Source organism: Periplaneta americana, chromosome 3 (genome assembly GCF_040183065.1).
Source record: "Periplaneta americana isolate PAMFEO1 chromosome 3, P.americana_PAMFEO1_priV1, whole genome shotgun sequence".
NCBI classification, from domain to species: domain Eukaryota; kingdom Metazoa; phylum Arthropoda; class Insecta; order Blattodea; family Blattidae; genus Periplaneta; species Periplaneta americana.
Window position 1 is genome coordinate 60,332,899 of NC_091119.1, and position 19,315 is coordinate 60,352,213.

A 19,315-nucleotide genomic window follows, 5' to 3' on the forward strand; every position below is an offset into this window, starting at 1 on the left:
CGCCGGACTACTGTCCATTAATCAGGAGAATATAGAGTACAAGAATTTGGCGAGAATTACGCCATCTACTGGAGCAAAATATAAGAAGCAAAAGGAACAGGAGAATAATGACAGATCAAAAACATGCGTCCTCCTGCAAGCCGAACTTCCTGTGTGACGAGATTTAAGCTGGGTAATATCGATCAAATATTATTAAACGGATAGGCAGTAAGTTACAGTGGTTCCCAACCTTTTTCCCTGACGACACACTTTATTGAACGCCGACGATATCGCGACACATTTGCTGTAATAATAATAATAATAATAATAATAATAATAATAATAATAATAATAATAATAATGATAATGATAATAATAATAATCTCTTTTTCGTCCAGCTAAGACTTTCAAGGTCTAATCGAAATTCAAAGAAAAATTATATTAAAACATAGTTCTAGCACGTTCCGCCAGAAAAAAAGCACTGATAACTTCTTTGTAGTGTCGGACATTCAGTGTTGTAGATAGGTCGATGTTAACACGCAATCGGGGGGGGGGGGGACCAAGCAGCAACTTGAGTGGCGTTAGAAAAAACCAAAGGTATGTACAGGGACATCATTTTATTTTTACTAACATTTCTAATATTAACCTTTGGATTAACGGTTGAGAACCGGAAACACCGTTTGCTACCACCTTCCACGACTGTAGATCGATGATACTGGAGTAAAATACAAACAAATGACTTTACTAGGTACAGAAGGGAAGAAAAGTAGTTCATCCATTTACGTAAACTAGGAAATATCGCGATTTTGAGTTTTATAACTTTCATTAGGTTTTTGTTTAATCAAAATACAGTACAGTATTAATAGTGGGTGTTTTTATGCACGAACTGAGCTGTCCATGCGGACATATTCATTATGCAATCTATATTATACTGTCTACAGTACATTAGCGTACAATATAGAGAATGAAGTTAAATTGGAAAATAATCATAATATGGATATTTAAACACATTTTTGAAAATGTTGGCCATTCATTTCGATACAGGCTTCAGTTATTTTGTGCATTTTATCGCACTGTAGACTATTGTACCTAATTCCAATTACCAGTTTCGTCCTTCGTCCTAGTAACTCATGTTGAAATAATTCTGTACCTACTCTATAAAAGAGTACCTTACGTACTGTAAATTCAGTCTTAACTTCTGCCCGATCCGAAAAGATAAAATTACTCAGACATGCTACCTACTGTCCGTCCAATGGTTTTGTCGCAGGGTCGTGGAAAGGGGGGGGGAAATCGCGTGTCAGTTAATTACTTAAAGAGGCCCTTTTATTTGAGTTATTTTAAACAGTTGTATAATATTACGTAGACGTCCACTTCATAACATTAATGTTTTCAGAAAAGAGTTAAGACAGCCCAGCCACTAGCCTTTACAGAGAGGTGAGCAGAAGCGGGTGGCCTTATGGTTGACAGGCCAATACAACAGTTTTTTATGGTAGAAAACACTGATTCACACAAGTAGACGTTGAAAACGGCAGTTCTAAATGTATTTTTAGTTTATTCGGGATCATCGACTGATTTGACAAAAAATTTGCACATATCGTCGCTTATCTGACGAAGTGACATAAGCGCCAAAACAAAAAATTTGGAGATACTTCGCCAGCACACTTCGTTGGACCATATCTATATTCTGACGAACTGGCGTACATCCATCTCTAATGGTTACTTGGCAGTGAACATCGTGTTATCGTCGTAAACGCCATTGCTCTTTCATTCTTTTTCAGACGAACTGGAGTATCAGACTCGCAAGTCGCTTACGTCTCTTCGTTAGGTATTACCATTTTTAAAATTGGTCGTTACGTCTATGTGTGCAGTGTATTTCTAGGCTCCCTATAATCCATGGATTGCCACGTGATGCCAAAAATGAACATTTATTTATAAATTCGAGCAAACAAACTTTTTCAACATTATTAAGCTGTCTGGAGTATGAAATTGGCACAAAAAGAAACAGTATCTGCAAAGCAATAGTGTATATCAGTCTCATTAAAGCGGCATTGCATTATATCAAACACGGACGTAATAGTAAAATGGAGAGATGGATCTACTAAAGTGGTATCATCTAATGAGATTGAAAGTATTGATTGTGACACATTGAAGGTAGGAGTTGAAATTAAAATGTACTGGTTACCGGAGAAAAAATATTATTAAGGGAAAGTGATTCAGGTGGATTATTCAAAAGAAAATTCTGCGAACGAAGAATCAGAATCGGAGTCTATGGATGCTCCTCTCAGTATTTTGAAAAGCCACACACAAAACAATTTTGAAGCCGATGTAGAAGCTAAAACTGCTGATAGTACTATTACAAAGGAGCAGTGTTGTCATGAAGAAAATAAAAGACGCGTGCTGGACTTGCCAATTAGTGACTATGATGACAGTGACTGTGATCCACAATATTCTGAAAAGTGTCAGTTTCTCAAATGCAAAAGTGAAGCTTCTGATATTTGCAAACTTTGTAAATGTTTACTATGTGTTAAGCATTCAAGTGACAATAATGAATGCACTTTCCATCGTCCAGATGAATCTTCTGAAGAAGAAGAACAACAACTTCAACAGTCATCACGTAAAAAATTGTTTAAGGTAGTTAGGAATAGTGAACTTCCAAGTACATCTATGTCACCACATCTTTCAAATCTCTATGCAGTGGAGGGCTAAAGGAGAGAAGTTCCATTAAAGAAGATTCGTCGTGAAAACAAAAAGAACGTGGCACACAAGAAAAGAACTGTAGGTGAAGCATACACCAGTACTAAAACAAAGAAACTCGTAACAGCTCGCCAATTAAAATCTCGGTGCAATGAAAAGTGTAGTAAGCAATGTAAGCAAGTAACAGATGATGAGAGAGTAAATATTTTTTCAAGTTTCTACGGAACGAAAAGCCTACAGTTGCAACGAGAGTTCATTGTGCGGCATGTGAAAGTCAAATCCGTAAAACGGTCTAGTACATTGATCTACAGTCTACCTCACAATAATGATACTGTTAACGTATGCAAAACAATGTTTCTAAACTCTCTGGGTATTTCAGAGAGGACAATGTGCACGTCACTTGAAAAGAAGACTCCCGAAGGATGATTGCTCCCGTCAACCGCGGAGGCCGAAATGAAAGACTCAAACTACAAGATAAGCTGCTCAGAGATTCTGTTGTCGCTCATATAAATAAGTTTCCACGAATGGAATCCCATTATTGCCGCAAGTGCACGTCTCGTGAATACTTACACACAGACCTGACACTGTCTAAAATGCATGCTATGTATAATGAAGAAACCATCTCATAGCCCAAGGCTAGTTATCAGACTTATTACAGAGTTTTCAAATCTATCGTTCCACCATCCTAAGAAGGACCAGTGCAGTTTGTGTGCAACTTACCGTAATGCTGATGATGTAAAGAAAATTGAGTTGCAGGGTATGTACGATAAACATACAGAAGAAAAGAATGCTATAAGAAATAAGAAAAACGATGCAAAAATGGCTGCCAAAGAAAATCCTATGGAATTTGCATCTGCGGTATTTGATCTTCAGCAAGTTATTCAACTGCCTATTTCCAAAGAAAGTGCAGTCTTCTATCGAAGGCGTTTGTCAGTGCATAACTTCACAGTGTACAACATTGCCAACAAAGACTGCCATTGCTTCCTGTGGAACGAGACTATCAGCAAGAGGGTATCTTCTGAGATTGCAACCTGTGTGGGAATCTACCTCCAAGAACTAGATGCCAAAGGTGTAAAGAATGTCAGGCTGTTTGCTGATGGTTGCAGTGGCCAGAATAAGAATACCATTGTAGTGACCATGCTTTTGTACATTCCAAGCAACTCTAAGAATTTACTGTCTATCAATTTGTGCTTCTTTGAACCTAACCATGGTCAAAACGAAGGTGATTCTGCACACAGCACTATCTCAACAGCTCTGGCTCAGGCAGGAGACATATTCATACCTTGCCAGCTGGTACCTATTGTGCGACTTGCTCGACATGCTGCTCCGTATGAAGTACACTCTATGAGGGTAGAATATTTCTTTGACTACAAAAGTATTTCAGACAGCCTTCGGATCCGATCTCTGAGAGAATTTCAGTCTGGAAATAAGATTGATTGGACTACAGTCAGAGAAGTCAGAGTGACCAAAGACGACCCTAACTGCATTTTTGTAAAAACCAGTCATTTGGACGAACATTATGAGCAGCTATCTCTGAAATCACGGAATATTTATGAAATTCTGAAACTTCCTCTGCCTCTTCTTAATGTCACCTCTCCAAAGATTTCGGTTGAGAAGTACAACGATTTCTAGCAGCTATGCAAAGGCTCAACACCAGTAATAAGAGATGTTGTTTATAAAACGTTCTACAAGGAACTCCCACATTAATTCTAGGGTACAATTATTATTATTAACCCATGAACATTTTCAATACTTGTTTGTGTTCCTTAAAATTGTTTGTAAACAAATAAATACATTATTCATTAATTTTATGTAATTAAAAAAATTATTGTTATTAAAATAAGTTTATAATCCTCTTTATTTCCTAGACTTTCAAATAATTATAATGTATAATAAAAATAAAAAATAAATAAAATTAGTCAAAAAATAAATAAAGAATAATACAACTCAAAGCAATAGCATAAATTAGTATTATACGATCAGTCATGTGTATGGCGTAAGTGCTTTCCTATTATGAGTGAAATCTTTCGAACAGACGTATCTCTAATTAAGGCTTTCTTGGCCTATAAGGTATCAAAATTTTAGAGTTTGCCATTAGTCCTTATTAAGAGGAACAATAAACGAACTGAATCAATGTATTATCTTTGACGTGTCAATTTATTACTCTGAGTTGTAGGTCCGCATATAAACACACTTTTCTTTCAACTGCTCTCCTGTAAAATTACACATTTGTCGCTTACGCCACTTCGTCTTTTTAGCGACGATATAAGACACTTGGGATTTCATTTATATTCATCTCCACGCCACGTAAAACCATATTGCAAGTATTCATCACTATATTTATGAAACGCAGTGCTCTTTTGTGAACCCTGAAGGAAATTTTCGCTCACATTACTTGAATTAGCACTGCTGTCACCTATACCCAGAACTTGATTCAGATCGTCTTTTTCGAATGAAAAATTTGTCCATGATGAAATCTAAATAAAGCACTTTTGATAAAATAGTCATACTATCACCCGCTCACATGCATTTACTGGAACTGACCAATATGTTCTGACGATTCTAAACTCTGTCTGTTACTAAGTGGGAAGAGTAAACTAATTACTAACTTTGTTGCAGGTGTTCACTTTCATTCGAATTATCGTCAGGCAGAAAAATGAAACTGAGCATTATTTCTGGTGTTCACGTTTCATGGGTAAAGTCTGTCTCAAAATAAAACGTACCATACCATATCAAAGACTTCGTTGTAAATAAAAATGCGTTGTAAAGAGACTTTATGGATGGCATAAAATTTATATTTCAATTCCAAAATTTCGCGACACACTTCTTGGGGCTGCGCGACACAACAGTGTGTACTCTCGGCCTAGGTGTGAAGTCGAATAGCAAGTTACCCAGCACACTGAGACTTTGCCCTACTTGGCCTACTGTACAGAGGGAAGAGGGCTAGCCAAGTGACCTTGAGGTAGCATTGCCACGGGCTGTGTATGACCGCGTCACTCAGCTCAGAAATGAGAGCACTGTATCTTCGTTCTTTCTACTATATTTTCATTTCGCTGCAACAAGATAGGGGAGTAGTGGGTACAGTGAGACACAAAATATTAAGACATATGTATTAACGGAAAGTGAAATTTCAAGTATTTTTTAAAATCAAATGCAATAGAAATATACATTAAAACATGGAGTACAATAATACATAAGCAGAAATGTTAATAGATAAAGGACATAATATACAATGCGTGTTTGTCAAAAAAATGCAAATGTCTCACTGTTCCCATTCAGGAGGGTACAGTGAGACACCACAGTGTCTATTAACGGACATTGAAATGATTTACATTTATTTCAAAAGAAAATAAAGCTTGCTGTCTCTTTATCTTGCCATGTTCTGTAGACTTATTTAGAATCATTTTAATTTTTTTATTTTAGTAGGTTATTTTACGACGCTTTATCAACATCTTAGGTTATTTAGCGTCTGAATGAGATGGAGGTGATAATGCCGGTGAAATGAGTCCGGGGTCCAGCACCGAAAGTTACCCACCATTTGCCACCATTTGCTCGTATTGGGTTGAGGGAAAACCCCGGAAAAAACCTCAACCAGGTAACTTGCCCCGACCGGGAATCGAACTCGGGCCACCTGGTTTCACGCCCAGACGCGCTAACCGTTACTCCACAGGTGTGGACAATCATTTTGATGTCTGACTTCGAAACCATTGAAACATCTGGAACATTTGGAAAAGTGAATTTTCCATGACTTTTCAAACTTTTGCGAAAAAATAAAATGAATTTTTGGTGACAACAAAGCTTATAATTATAAGAATTTAATTTAATTCTTTATTTTTTTAAATATTTTCTTAAATTTGGTGAATAATTTTTTATTTAAGAAACCATTAAAATGTAATGTATCCATTATTTTAAGCTATAGTTCCTAAATTGGTTACTAGTATGTTCATTTTTAATGTTAGTTATCGGCAAATGCAATATAGTTACAGTTTATTTTTGCAAAGCATTGGTAAATGGGAACAGTGAGACGTCTCAGTGTACCCTTCAATGGCATGTCTCACTGTTCCCTTTACGCATAGTTCGTTTAAAAATGGCGCCATCACTTCAAAATCAAGACAAGAAAGACAAAACTTTGCCAAACATAACGTCAAATACCATAGTATTAGCTACCCGTAACAAAACATTCATATTCCTATTTCATTCGTATATCCAATATAACCTTCATTAAACACAAACCAAAATTTTACTTCTAGAATGAAAAATTACGAATTATTTTTTCATCACTCACCTTTATAACTAGAATCAAATCGAGTATTAAAATACTGTTACTTTACTCATGCAACATTCAACTCCACTGTTACAAATATTTCAACATCAAAATTTACCATCTAATAAAAAATGTCTCACTGTTCTCCCTGTCTCACTGTACCCACTTCTCCCCTACTCTGAAACAACCATGTCAATGAGTTCTCCCTGTACACATTTGCTCCCTACAGCAATTTCTTGCTTCTTAGCACACAATTTACTTTCCTTCTCATGGTTGTGTGTAGGAGGAGAAGCGAGTGTCTTGTATATCAGGGGTTAGTGCACATTCATTTGTGATCGGGAACAGTGGCGGTTCGTGAAGAGTGAAATTGGAGGATCGCATAGTATTGGGTCGTAAAAAGCACATAAACGAAGAAAACCTCATGTAACACACTGTATAAGCAGAAAATAACACAAAAATATCTTAATACATGTACCTGAAAACTTAATGCTTGTATATCAGATGAACTCGCCTTTCTATACATGTAGCAAATTCTTCAATAACATTGTTGTTGGATTCAGGAACGTCACGAGTCACTTTCTTCTCCAGAGAGACCACAGCTAACGTATTCAGTCTTTCATTTCCAATTGAATTTCTTAAACATGTTTTAATACGATTAAGGTTGAAAAACAACGCTCATTTTCGACTGTTGTTTTTCGGCAGCAATTCTGTCCGCGTGTGTTAAATATTTAGATTGTAAATACTTAATTCCATTTATTATAAAACACTAAATAATCTTCCAATATAAGATCGCAAGTTATAGACACGGAACTCATTTAAGAAACAAAAATATATAAACTACACTTCTGAACTTTACTGACAAACAATTTCCTAATGTAATATATTTATTTTTATATTGTAAATTGAAGTCGCTACACGCACTACCGCACAGACCAAAAGCACGAACTCAACTAATCCCTTTTTCAGTTACAAACTTTCTCTCAGTTGAAGTGAGAGAGTTTATTACCCTCCGGATCAACACGGTTGTAAATTTTCACCCTCCAACTAATGTTACCTACCTCGCCCACAGCCAGCCAGTGCCCCTGCATCCACTTCAAGGACAAATGTATTTTTCTGACGATATGCCCTTTCTTCGTCTCGCGCCGTGGCATCGTGGTCTAAGGCATCCTGCCTAAGACTCGCGTTACGGAATGCGCGCTGGTTTGAATCGTCATGGGGGAAGAAATTTCAGCTAGTGTATGGGACCGGTGCCTACCCAGCATCGTGATGCACTGGGGAGCTATGATAGGTAGCGAGATCCGGTTGCGAAAACCAAGTATAACGGCTGGGGGGATCATTGTGCTAACCACACGATACCTCCATTCTGGTTGGATGATCGTTCACCACTGCATCAGCATGTGAACGTGAGACCAGCAGCCGGTTAATCGGTCTGGGCTCTTCATGGGCTGTAGTGCCACAGATTATTATTATTATTATTATTATTGTTGTTGTTGTTATTATTATTATTATTATTATTATTATTATTATTATTATTACTTCTTTATTTAACGAAGCTGTGTCATCTACTAGTTTATTTAGCGTCGTTTGAATTTGTGATTCCGAGATGGTATTTGATGACACGAGACCGAGAATTTGCAATATAGTTACCTGACATTCGCTTCACAGTTGGGAAAACCTCGGATAAAAACCCGGCCAGATAGCAAAAGTCGGTATTGTACTCAAGCCCGAGCGCAGGAGGCAAGCGCGTCTACCGTCTGAGATACGTTAGGTGCTCATTACCAATATTAATGCTGAAATCCACTGGATTTGCATCATGCTTTTACAGCATGCGTCATCTGAACGTGAAAAGCACATTCTAAGGCAATGTAGGGAGCATTTACTGGAGGAAGTGAAAGCATTTGTCCCTGCAGCAGTAGAAAGATGGGATCAATCAAAATCTAGCACTTACGCAAGTCGCAATGCCTAGCATCATTTGTTTTTCGCAGTCTAAGCGCTGGCTAACAAATTGATGGTCTCCTGTCTGAATAACGATGCGTCATCGACCTCATGCTATTGGACAAAAATGTTTGTCTTGGCCTCCGAAACCATTCCTCGAGGTTTGTGTATTAGATCCTGATACAGCCTATATAATACCAAGTGAGGTTTTAAAACCACCTAAACTAATAAATACACGCTGATTAAAGAAACGCAATTTGAAATAAGGACCTTCTTCTTCTGAAGTCGATATTAGTTTAAATGTAGTTCTGTAAGTCACGCGGAGTTAGTGTGCACTCGAAGTTGGTTGCTTGACGGTTGTCAGCCCACTTTGAGGTCTGTGGATATAGAGGGAAAAATTGGATCGGTGTCGGGTAGAGTTCCCGGGTAGCTCAGTTGGTAGAGCGTTGGTACATTAAACCAAAGGTCCCGGGTTCGATGCCCGGCCCCGGAACAATTTTTCTCTCGAAATTATTCGAGCTAGAAATTGTTTAAGATCACAATGTTAGTAAATCGGCTGTGCGACTCAGTTATAAAATTTCACTTGTAATAGTACGACATTATAAACCTTTTAAAGATTGAAAATTTGAAGACTGTTTAATTACAACTGAAGAACTTTTCTCAAGTGTAGGAGTTTCAATCTATCAGTTTGTCTCCTTTCACCGTGATGCATCCCATCCGAGGTGTAGCCGAGGACGTTCAGGTACAACTAGTAATTATTTGTCGGTCTGTAATTTGTTGTTCTTTGGCAGTAGATGAAAATATTTATCTAAGCGATAATCCCCAACTGGTGATTTTTGTAAGAGGCGTTATTGAAAAACCTTCAGATTAAGGAGAGCTCTTATATATTGTTCTCATAAAGGATACTACTACTGATTCCGATATTTTCATGTAGAGGCTGTAGAAATTATTTTGGACTTCCTTGGAATAAACTTATATCCTTGGCAACGAATGGTGCTCCTTCCATAGTTTGAAGTAAAACGGGTGTAATAAGGAATCTAAGGGACGAAGTGAAAAGCGTTAATGTATCCCATGAAGTTATTTCTATTCACTGCATTATACACCAACAGAATTCATGTGCAAAACAATTCAAAATGTTGTTATAGAAGTAGCCCAGTTGGAAAAACCACGAACACAATTATATCGAAAAGTCTGGCTCATTGTCAATTTAAGTCTTTCTTGATGAATGCAACAGCGAGTATGGCGATCTGTCATATTATAGTAAAGTACGGTAACTAAGTCGTGGCAAATTATTGAATAGGTTCTTTGAACTGAGGGAGGAAACATCATCGTTCACGGAGGAAGAAGGAAAGATTGAATCATAAGTGAAAAATGAAAAAAATGGATTTGTGAACTTGCCTTCTTAATGGAATTATCTGAATGCTTTAAATTGTTTTCTACAAGGTAACAACAATATTATTACATAGTTATATGACAGAGTGAAGGCGTTTAAAATGAAACCACCTCTAATTATGGAACATTAGCTTAACTAAAAGGATAAGTTACAGCACATTTTTCAAAATTAACAACGATATAGGCATACTAGTTTCTTAAGACTTTGGATTTCGAAGAATATATTCACACATCATGACAATCTGCGCCAGGAATTTGATTCGAGATTTAAAGACTAGGAAAATTTTCAATTTGATTTTCGATTATTATTATTTGTAATTAGAACTTATTGATTTACTTTACAATAGTGAATTGAAGGACAAATATCAAAACAAAAGAAGTTATCTGACTTTTATATGAACTTTCCATGTCTTAGATTTCCCTGATTGTTCAGACATCCATTTTCGGATTCACACATCTGTGCGAACAGTAATGTTTTTCCTATGATGAAGATAAACAAGCCATGTCATGGAAGCCAAGTATCGGATCACAACTTAAAATGTGTTGTCACATTATGCACTAAACAAACAATAGTTCCAAACGTTGAGAAATTGCTGAGGGAAAAGAGAATTAAACAAATCCCGAAAAATCAGTGCTAATGCCAGTGTTGAGTGAACTGAATGGAGTTAAATTTCTGCATTACTATTCCTAGGGTTTTTATGTGTTTTGTTCAACATTTTCCTTAACAGAAGCAGTTTACACATTTACAGTAATTGTCATGCATTACCCGAATAATTAACATGAAATGTGTATTACATTTCTAAAAGTAATTATAAATTTATTAACTTCTAACTTTGTTGAAAATGGGCTACAATGTTTTTTTTTCAAATCGCTTAAGATAGTTTATTTAGTTATTTCTATTCAGCCAGTATCTTTTTTCATCAGAAAACAATCATAAACCTATGCAGTAAATTCATATTGTGGTCTGAACGTCTTACCTGCCCTGTTACGACTTTCCGCGGGCGAGCGAGCAAGGCTTGAAGACGACACAGTACTCTGAGTTAGGGACCACCGATTTATAGTGTCAATAAAATGTGTTCTATAGTGTCAGTGAAATAAGTTCTAAAGTGTCAGTGAAATGTGTCAAAGTGCCAGTACAATGAGTGAGATGAGAGTAAAGTGAAAGATTATTATCAGTACCAATGTGAAACTCATGTAGGGCCTATACATATGTAGGTTGTAAAGTAAAATTAGGTTCACTTATTAATTAGGTTATTTTATGTATTATTATTATTAATTGCATTGTGTATTGCATACAAAATTTTAAGAATATGCCAGCGATGTCATGAATTTTTTTAGGTTTTTAATATAATAATGTTATTATGAAAATAAATTAAACTGCCAGCTATGACCGCCATATCATTAATATTTTAGTCGTACGGATGACTGAAAAATGAGTGGCAGTTATATGTTATCCATCATTTAAAATATTCTAGACACCCTATATGAAGTGTCCTCGAAACTGAACAGACGTCATTGTAAACCTGAATAACCATATTTTAATACCTTTAAGACTAATCCGAATAATATTAAGGGATGCTCATAAAAACACCTCGTTGAAAAAAAAATGGTTTTATATTCAAATGCAACAAATTAAATTCATGCGAATTTCATTCGTATTAAAGAAAATCTTATTCCTAATCGATCTCCCAAGTTTTATGACTTTATCTCAAAAAACCTGTGAATAATTAAATTAATAAAATTATTAATTTTTGTTCCGACGGTTGAAAATCGCTTGCTGTGAGTGGCGGTCGCAGCGTTCGCGAGACTTCGTAACGATGAGTAATCTGAAACATCCGTCTCCCTGACCTTGATCGCGCAACATTCTGTACAACGGGAGAGCTTACATGCTGAGCTCCTTTGTTCCGGTGAGTTATTTTTATTAAAAACTGACATGATATTTAAGTCAATTTTCTGAAATTTTCACAGTGGAATTAATGTACCCTAAAGAATTAAACACATTTTTTCGTCTGTAAAAATGAATTGCATTTTGTGTTCTATATTTTTTAAATTATTTTACGGTGGATAACTATTTAAAAAATTATATATATTTTTTTTCATTTTAAGGGAATTTATAAACAAGACTCTCCTTTTTCGAATTGCATTAAAATCACTTTTCCGTCTTCCTTTACATAGTAAGAAAACTTCAATGAATGAAACCGTGTTCTTTGTTAAACCAATAATTTTAATTCTGATTGCTGCCAAACTATGAAAGATATAAATATAGTATTGCTTGAAATTCATATTTAGAACATAAAAAATAACCTACTACAATATTTTTAACTTTTGAGACTTCATGGTTAAAAACATACTTTTTGCATGGAATGGCCCTATTGTAATTTTATTGTTTTTGTAATTTTATTGTTGTAATTTTATTGTGTATTTGTAATTCTATTATGTATTTGTAATTTTATTGTATATTGTTTTTATTGTGTGTACTACTGCTACCGGGTGTTTGCCCACTTGCAGTGTAAATAAATACATACGTACAAGTTATATTGATACAGATTAGCAGAAAATATTAATTAAATGATCATTTGTAGGCTGACTAATCCTAGATGATAGACAAAGTGCACGTTTAGTTTTAAATGATTATTCACTGTACTAGATAATTTAATGATTTTGCACTATAAACATGAATATTAAGTGCACGTTTATATAAGTCAGTTGCTTACAAGAACGTCTCATTGATGCGTCTTCTATTTATATGATGTTCATTTCAACGTCTTATGTCTTTTACAGTCCAACTTGAGCAGATCTTTATGTCACAATTTTATTGTAATTTTAAAGTTCTTAAGTAAATTGTCATTACATCAGGAAATGAGTCCATTTGATTTCTTTAAGGCTTAACCAGTTTATGTATGCGCATTAAGATTCATTTTAAAGGCAGTTCTGCTTTTTTTGCAAGTAGAAGTTTTAAAGTAGTAATAAAACCGTTGTAAAACGCTCTGCAAGTTTAACATCGCTGTTGAGAACAAGCTTGACGGCACAGTTAAGTTTTAACACTCTGGTTCAGCGTTAACGTAGTGATTTCTGGTAGGTGTGTTTAGATACAGTAATGACTTATGCATAAGAAATCATATGGGAGCTAACTCAAATACGTGCTTTGATGAAAATGTATTTTAAATTATTTCATTCGGCCGTACTCCACAACAAGAAAAGGACTTACACTGATTTGCATTTTTTCGGATAGAAATATTATTAAAAAATCATCTGAATCTTGTTATACTTTTTGTATTCCACATCAGTGTTTAAATATTTTCAAAGACTCAATGGAGCTGGGTCATTTGCAGAATTTATATAACAATGACGTCCATCAAGTCATACTCTTCCCATTATTACATTTATAACCATAAAGTTATCAATTTCTAACAGTGAGTAGTTTCAATACTAATGTAGGAAACGTCACAAGAATTATTTCCTTCATGTGAAATACTTCACAAGAATAAAATAAAATTCTCATTGTAATAGCTAAAATGCCGTGTCCATACTAGTTAAGTATTTAAAATGGAACATGATTATGTCCAGATAAAGGTTTGTTTAATAATGTAAATTGAGAAAAAAATTAAAGAAACATTTGATATTATCAAAACTTCTTCATTTACTGTATGTTTTAGTTTATATATGATTGCATAATTACTCTAGTGAAGTAAATCAGTCAGGTCTGTTACACCATTCTGTTCCTGTGGATACACAGTTGAAAAAGAAATCAAAAAATGTCAGCACAAGCCAGGATGATGTACAAAAAGCCATCTTGATTGTACTGCTATGTTCACCCATTTTGATTTCTCGAGTTTGTGTGTCATACTCTTGTTTTGTGTTTTAGTCTAAGCGTGCATTTTTACTCTGTCAGATCTGTTTGTGTTGTGTTTTCCACAAATAACAACATATAAAGTCAAGATCAAGAGAACATAATAGTACACGTGTGCAGTAGGTAAGTTGCTATTTTGAAGATTTTTAAGCAAAAAAATTTTAGGTTAGCACATGCTTATATTTGCTTTGTCATGTCTGTTACCTGTCAGATCTGTTACTCCATGTCATGCCTGTTACATAATTCAAAACAGTGTCTTAATTTTTTGTAATTATATATCATTAAAGAAACTAAGGCTCAAATATCTTCGCCTTAAGGGCAATCTACTAAGATAATTGTTAATGAAAGAATGGTTTTTTTGTTAGTTACTGAAGAAATTATCTTTATATTAGGTAACAGTTCTGATATTAAGATATTTAAAATATTTGTTCATTTTTGATCTGAAGTTAGTTCTGTTACTATTTTAAGACCTATGCACTGTTTAAAGAATATATGATATAAAGAATAAAGGAATTCTATTTCCATAAAAGATTAATTGTCTTGTCCCATAACACACCATCAAAGATTCATTGATACTTGTAGAGAATGCTGTAAAGCAAGGTGAATGAACAGTGGCTGATTACTATGGCAGAGACATTGCACTATATTAATACATGCAAAATATGCAATAAATAGGACTTTAATTTTGACGTTCTCAATCGTCTATTTGTTATACAAATTTTACAAATGACCCAGCTATAAAACACTTTTTCCCCAACAAAATTTTCTTCTATTACAAACAAATAAAATTATGGTATTTATTCGTAGTCAGCGATGTCATGGTCACTGTTGTCATTACTGTACTCCAACCACGAGAAAGTCTCCAGGAAATGAAACGGAGCGGGGTGATGCTGTGAATGAATGTTGATGTCATAAGATGTACCCACATACGTGGGTACTCGTATCTCTAGCTCTCACAGCACAAACAATAACACTGATATACACATTTTTATACTACCCTACTTACAAAATTCGATCACGGTTAATCTCCTGGTCTTTTAATCCCTCCATACAGGAAATAACATATACAGGAAAGCCCATTATTTTTAAACTGACGTTATAACTCTAATATTATCTATCTACTTCGCTTCAATAGATGATGCAATAGTAAGCACATTCCTTTCACGGTTTATCTCATGGTTGGAGAACAGTATATTGTTCTTCTTTCTGCATTCCGTGAGGTTCGGAGTCGAGTAACATATGTAATAATTCACGTACGTCTTTTCGTTCTGCATGAGTCAAGGCGACTGGACACTTTTTACAGGTTTTCTTTTTCAGGGTTGTAATTTGTGGCTTTCCTTTGTGAAGTTTAACTGGTGTTTTTTACTTTCAAACTATATTTTTTGTGCATGTAGAATCCCTGTGTGAACTGGAAGGTTACTCCATCTTTAAATTTCACATCAAGTGAGATGTCGATTTTAAAAAATTGGTGGAACTTCAGGTCTGTGTGTGTATGTATCCAATGCCCACCCACTTCACTTGCGTGATTCGTGTTCCGCATGTTGCGGATAGATGGCAGAACTGTGACCCCATTTTCTAGTTGTACACCACTTCGGCGGGTCACAATATACATGATGTGTATATGTGGAGAGTTATGTCGTGTGGAGTGTATGTGATGATGAAGATGAGGACGGGAGAAGGGAAAACCCGGTGCCGGCACATAGCCTACTCCTGTCGAATAGCACCAAGGGGGCCGCCAGGCTTAACGTCCCCATCCGACGGACGAATCACTATCAACAGATACATATGCCTTCTCTTCATATGCACTGCGGAGAGGTTTGGGATTTAACCCAAGCATATTGGTGCACAATCTAGTGATTAGAAGTTATGCACCGCCATCTCTCCTAGTCCCGAGGTAGAAATTTTATATTAAAATTTCTGACCCCGCCGGCTAGTCTGGAGGTAGACACGCTACCACAGAGCTAACTCAGCGAACTGGACTTTAGGTCTATTCCTTGCTATAAGGATTAATTTTAATTCATTTATGCAAAAAGGGCGTAAGCTTTACTCACGCCTTTCCTGCATCCACCATTACGATCTCTGAGCACTACGAAGAAGGGGATGAATAGGCCCTAACGTTACGAAGCACCCTACGAACTTTTTGCAAGTATTAAGGAGATCATTATTTTTAACCCTTCTTTATTATATTGCTCCCGAGGATAGTAAATTATTTATAACATCGTCTTCTCAAATTTGCATAGCACTAGCAATTTCTTCTAAAGTGTTTTACTTTTTGTTGTGGGAATCGGCATTCTCATGGTTCAAATAGGTCTAGTATTTATTTTCTGTCCTAAATAGTATTCAGAATTTGATAGTATTTTTATTATAAAGATATTTCAATGATAACCAATAGCATATTCTCGTAAGCAATGTAGATAACCCTCCTGTTAGAAACTATGCTACGGAAAAAAAAAATGAATTACGCAGTATCATCACTGTGCTGTATATTTAGTTACTGTTATAAATCATTTATTTTCATCACGACAAACATTAAACTATATTAAAATAACATGAAGTATCATTAGCACATTTGGGCGGCAGCACTGTTCGCAACCGCTGCAATAGTTTCAACAAAAAGTACTGCGACTGCAACTCTAAGAATCCTGTCCATACGTCGCCACTTTTAAGCTACGAGCAGCATGAAAAAGTAGCGAGCAGCTGGTTCGACAGTAGCTTCTTTTTGGGTTGCACCGTTGTCCACACGTCACAGTACGAGAGTTGCGGAGTATTTTATACTGCAGCGCTGCAAGAGTAGTGACGTGTGACCATTTATTCCTTGCGCGCGCGAATTTCTGTGCGTCTGATTATTTAGCCGCGGCGGTCAGAAAATAACCCATACGATTTGAGTGAGTCCACGAAAACCGCTGTTCTCAGTCTAGCAGATAACATTCAAAAAAAGAATTGCCTGATGTCATCGTGAGTAAAATTCTGGCGATGACTGTTGTAAGGCCTTGCGCGCACGAACGGTTTTCCGTCCTCTTATCCCCCGCGGTTACAAAACCGCTTTGATAAAGCACATTGCTTGAAATTGATTTGAACTAACGAGCGCATATTTTACAGCAGCGGTTTTAAAAACGTAACCTGTTTTGTTTTTTGAGCGGAGTACCAACCTTCGCAGCATTATGAAACACGTGTCATGTGTGCACGCGAGCTGCAAAAAAACCGCCTAGTAATGCAGTTATGACATATCCGAAGACAATGGGTGATTTATTTGACAGTGAAAGACTGATAATCGAAACTGAGAGGAGGTCATCTCTCTATAACACACATTTGAAAGAATACAGTGACGGAAATAAGAAAGAAAAATTATAGACGGATGTACACAAAGCTATTGTACAAAACTGGGGTCAGCTGGACAAGGAAGAAAGAGTTGCATTTCATTTGATATGTTAACACTACTTTACATGAAATGTAACATTATCATTTTTTCTACTACTTCATAATTGAGGCACTCAGCGCACAAAAGGCCCAAACCACAAAATTTGCATATTGAGTTTATTGCTCTGAAAAGCTCCTCATATTGTTCTCTCCAAAGTGTAAATCGACTTAATCATGCAACCAGCAATACACGTGACGTCGCATGATTGAGTATAGTAGGGTAGATGACCCGCTCAGGCAGCAGTGGCGTGCAGCCGTAGCAAACTTCATTATTTACTGTACCGTAACTTTCAAGTTGCCAATCTCAAGATAGAGAATAAACTTTCATCTATCAGCCGCGATCTTTGTTTTGATTTTGCAAGTTTGAATTTTGAAAAAAAATTGTTCGCAACTGTAAGTGGAACCAAACATAGCCGCTATATTGGCGGCAAATAACCTAAGGGAAGCATATTTTTCCGTAGACAGAATTTTAAAGAAATTTAAACCACGCATGTCTTTGCATCGTGTTTGTAAATATATGTATTACTCTGTAAATCAACTACTACTTACTGCATTTCTGTCTTAATCTTGTTTATGTCTATGGTCAAAGGATTCGCAAAACGTAAGACATCATTTGCCATATTTTAAAAATCACCGAATCTCCATTGTTGAAATTCTGTTTTTAGATTTTCTAACAAATGAGCATAATTATTTAAATTTGATTCAGAAATATGAGAAAGAGATTGTAGCATGGGAAATGATGGAACTGTTTTTCCCTCATAATTGGTTTCCAGATATGTCATTGTAATGAATGATCGCTCCATATCATATATATCTACTACGTTTTGCTATTGCCCTTCGTACTGCAATTTGGATTTAAAACGTTTATAAATACCTGTGATCTTCTGATGGTCTTTATGACATAGGCTACATTATAACGACATTAAAATATTATGTTGAATGTCCTTTAAAACTTTCGAGCACAATAAACATACACTATTGTTTCAATAAGCATTAGAAAATATGTCTCCTCCCATTCTTCTCTTAATACACGTTTCCTAGCTTCGGACAGAGCCATGCTTAACTATCTATATGATACGCCATTCGTAGCTGCTTGTACAGTGTACTTGCAAAGGGTTGCTTGGGAGGAGGGATGTGTATTCCTTGCCTGCCCTGTAACGTCACTTATTAGTAACAGGCATCGAGATGCAGGCTTACACAATCACATGTTACATAACACAGCTTATGGACTTCCCCGCTGTGATGTCCGCAAGGCAACTGGAGCAGTGAAGCCCCGACGCCTTATCGACATGAACGCAGAAATGACTCAATTTGTCGCGAGTGCAACCGTTGGCTGTGCTGGGAAAAGAGCGGAACTATATTTGACTCCCACATTCAAGATTAAAAAAAAACATTTTAAAAAATATTATCAATTTCTTAAAATGACAAAAGCAATTAACTTGCCTTATTATTCTAAAAATGATCGAAAAATACCCTCATAAGTTAAATAATGCTCTAAAACTTTAAAACTGCGAAAAAAGACGTAACTATAACTGAATCTCAGATAAGAAAAATATTGAGGCAAACAAAAGGGTGGAGTTTTGCCATTTTCCACATCATCTTACCAAATCATACGTGTTTTCTTATTGGCTAGTATTAATGTATGCGCTAGAAATTAGTGCACAATTCCTTATCGAGATGTTGATTGTTTGTTAATTCAGGCAGAAGTGAAATATAAAATCATGAACCGATATTCGTGATATGTTTAGAATGTCGATATGAGTTATCACAAATCCATTCTCACA

At 35.9% G+C, this 19,315-nt stretch overlaps 1 protein-coding gene and 1 non-coding gene across 2 annotated transcripts in view; one reads left to right on the forward strand and one right to left on the reverse strand.

Annotated features, from left to right (window-relative positions):
- LOC138696071 (lipase 3-like) overlaps positions 1-19,315 on the reverse strand; it is a 77,030-nt gene that overhangs the window by 20,127 nt on the left and 37,588 nt on the right. The window lies entirely within an intron of this gene.
- Positions 9,293-9,365, forward strand: TRNAN-AUU (transfer RNA asparagine (anticodon AUU)). Its single transcript has one exon. It is a non-coding gene; the product is annotated as a tRNA-Asn (tRNA).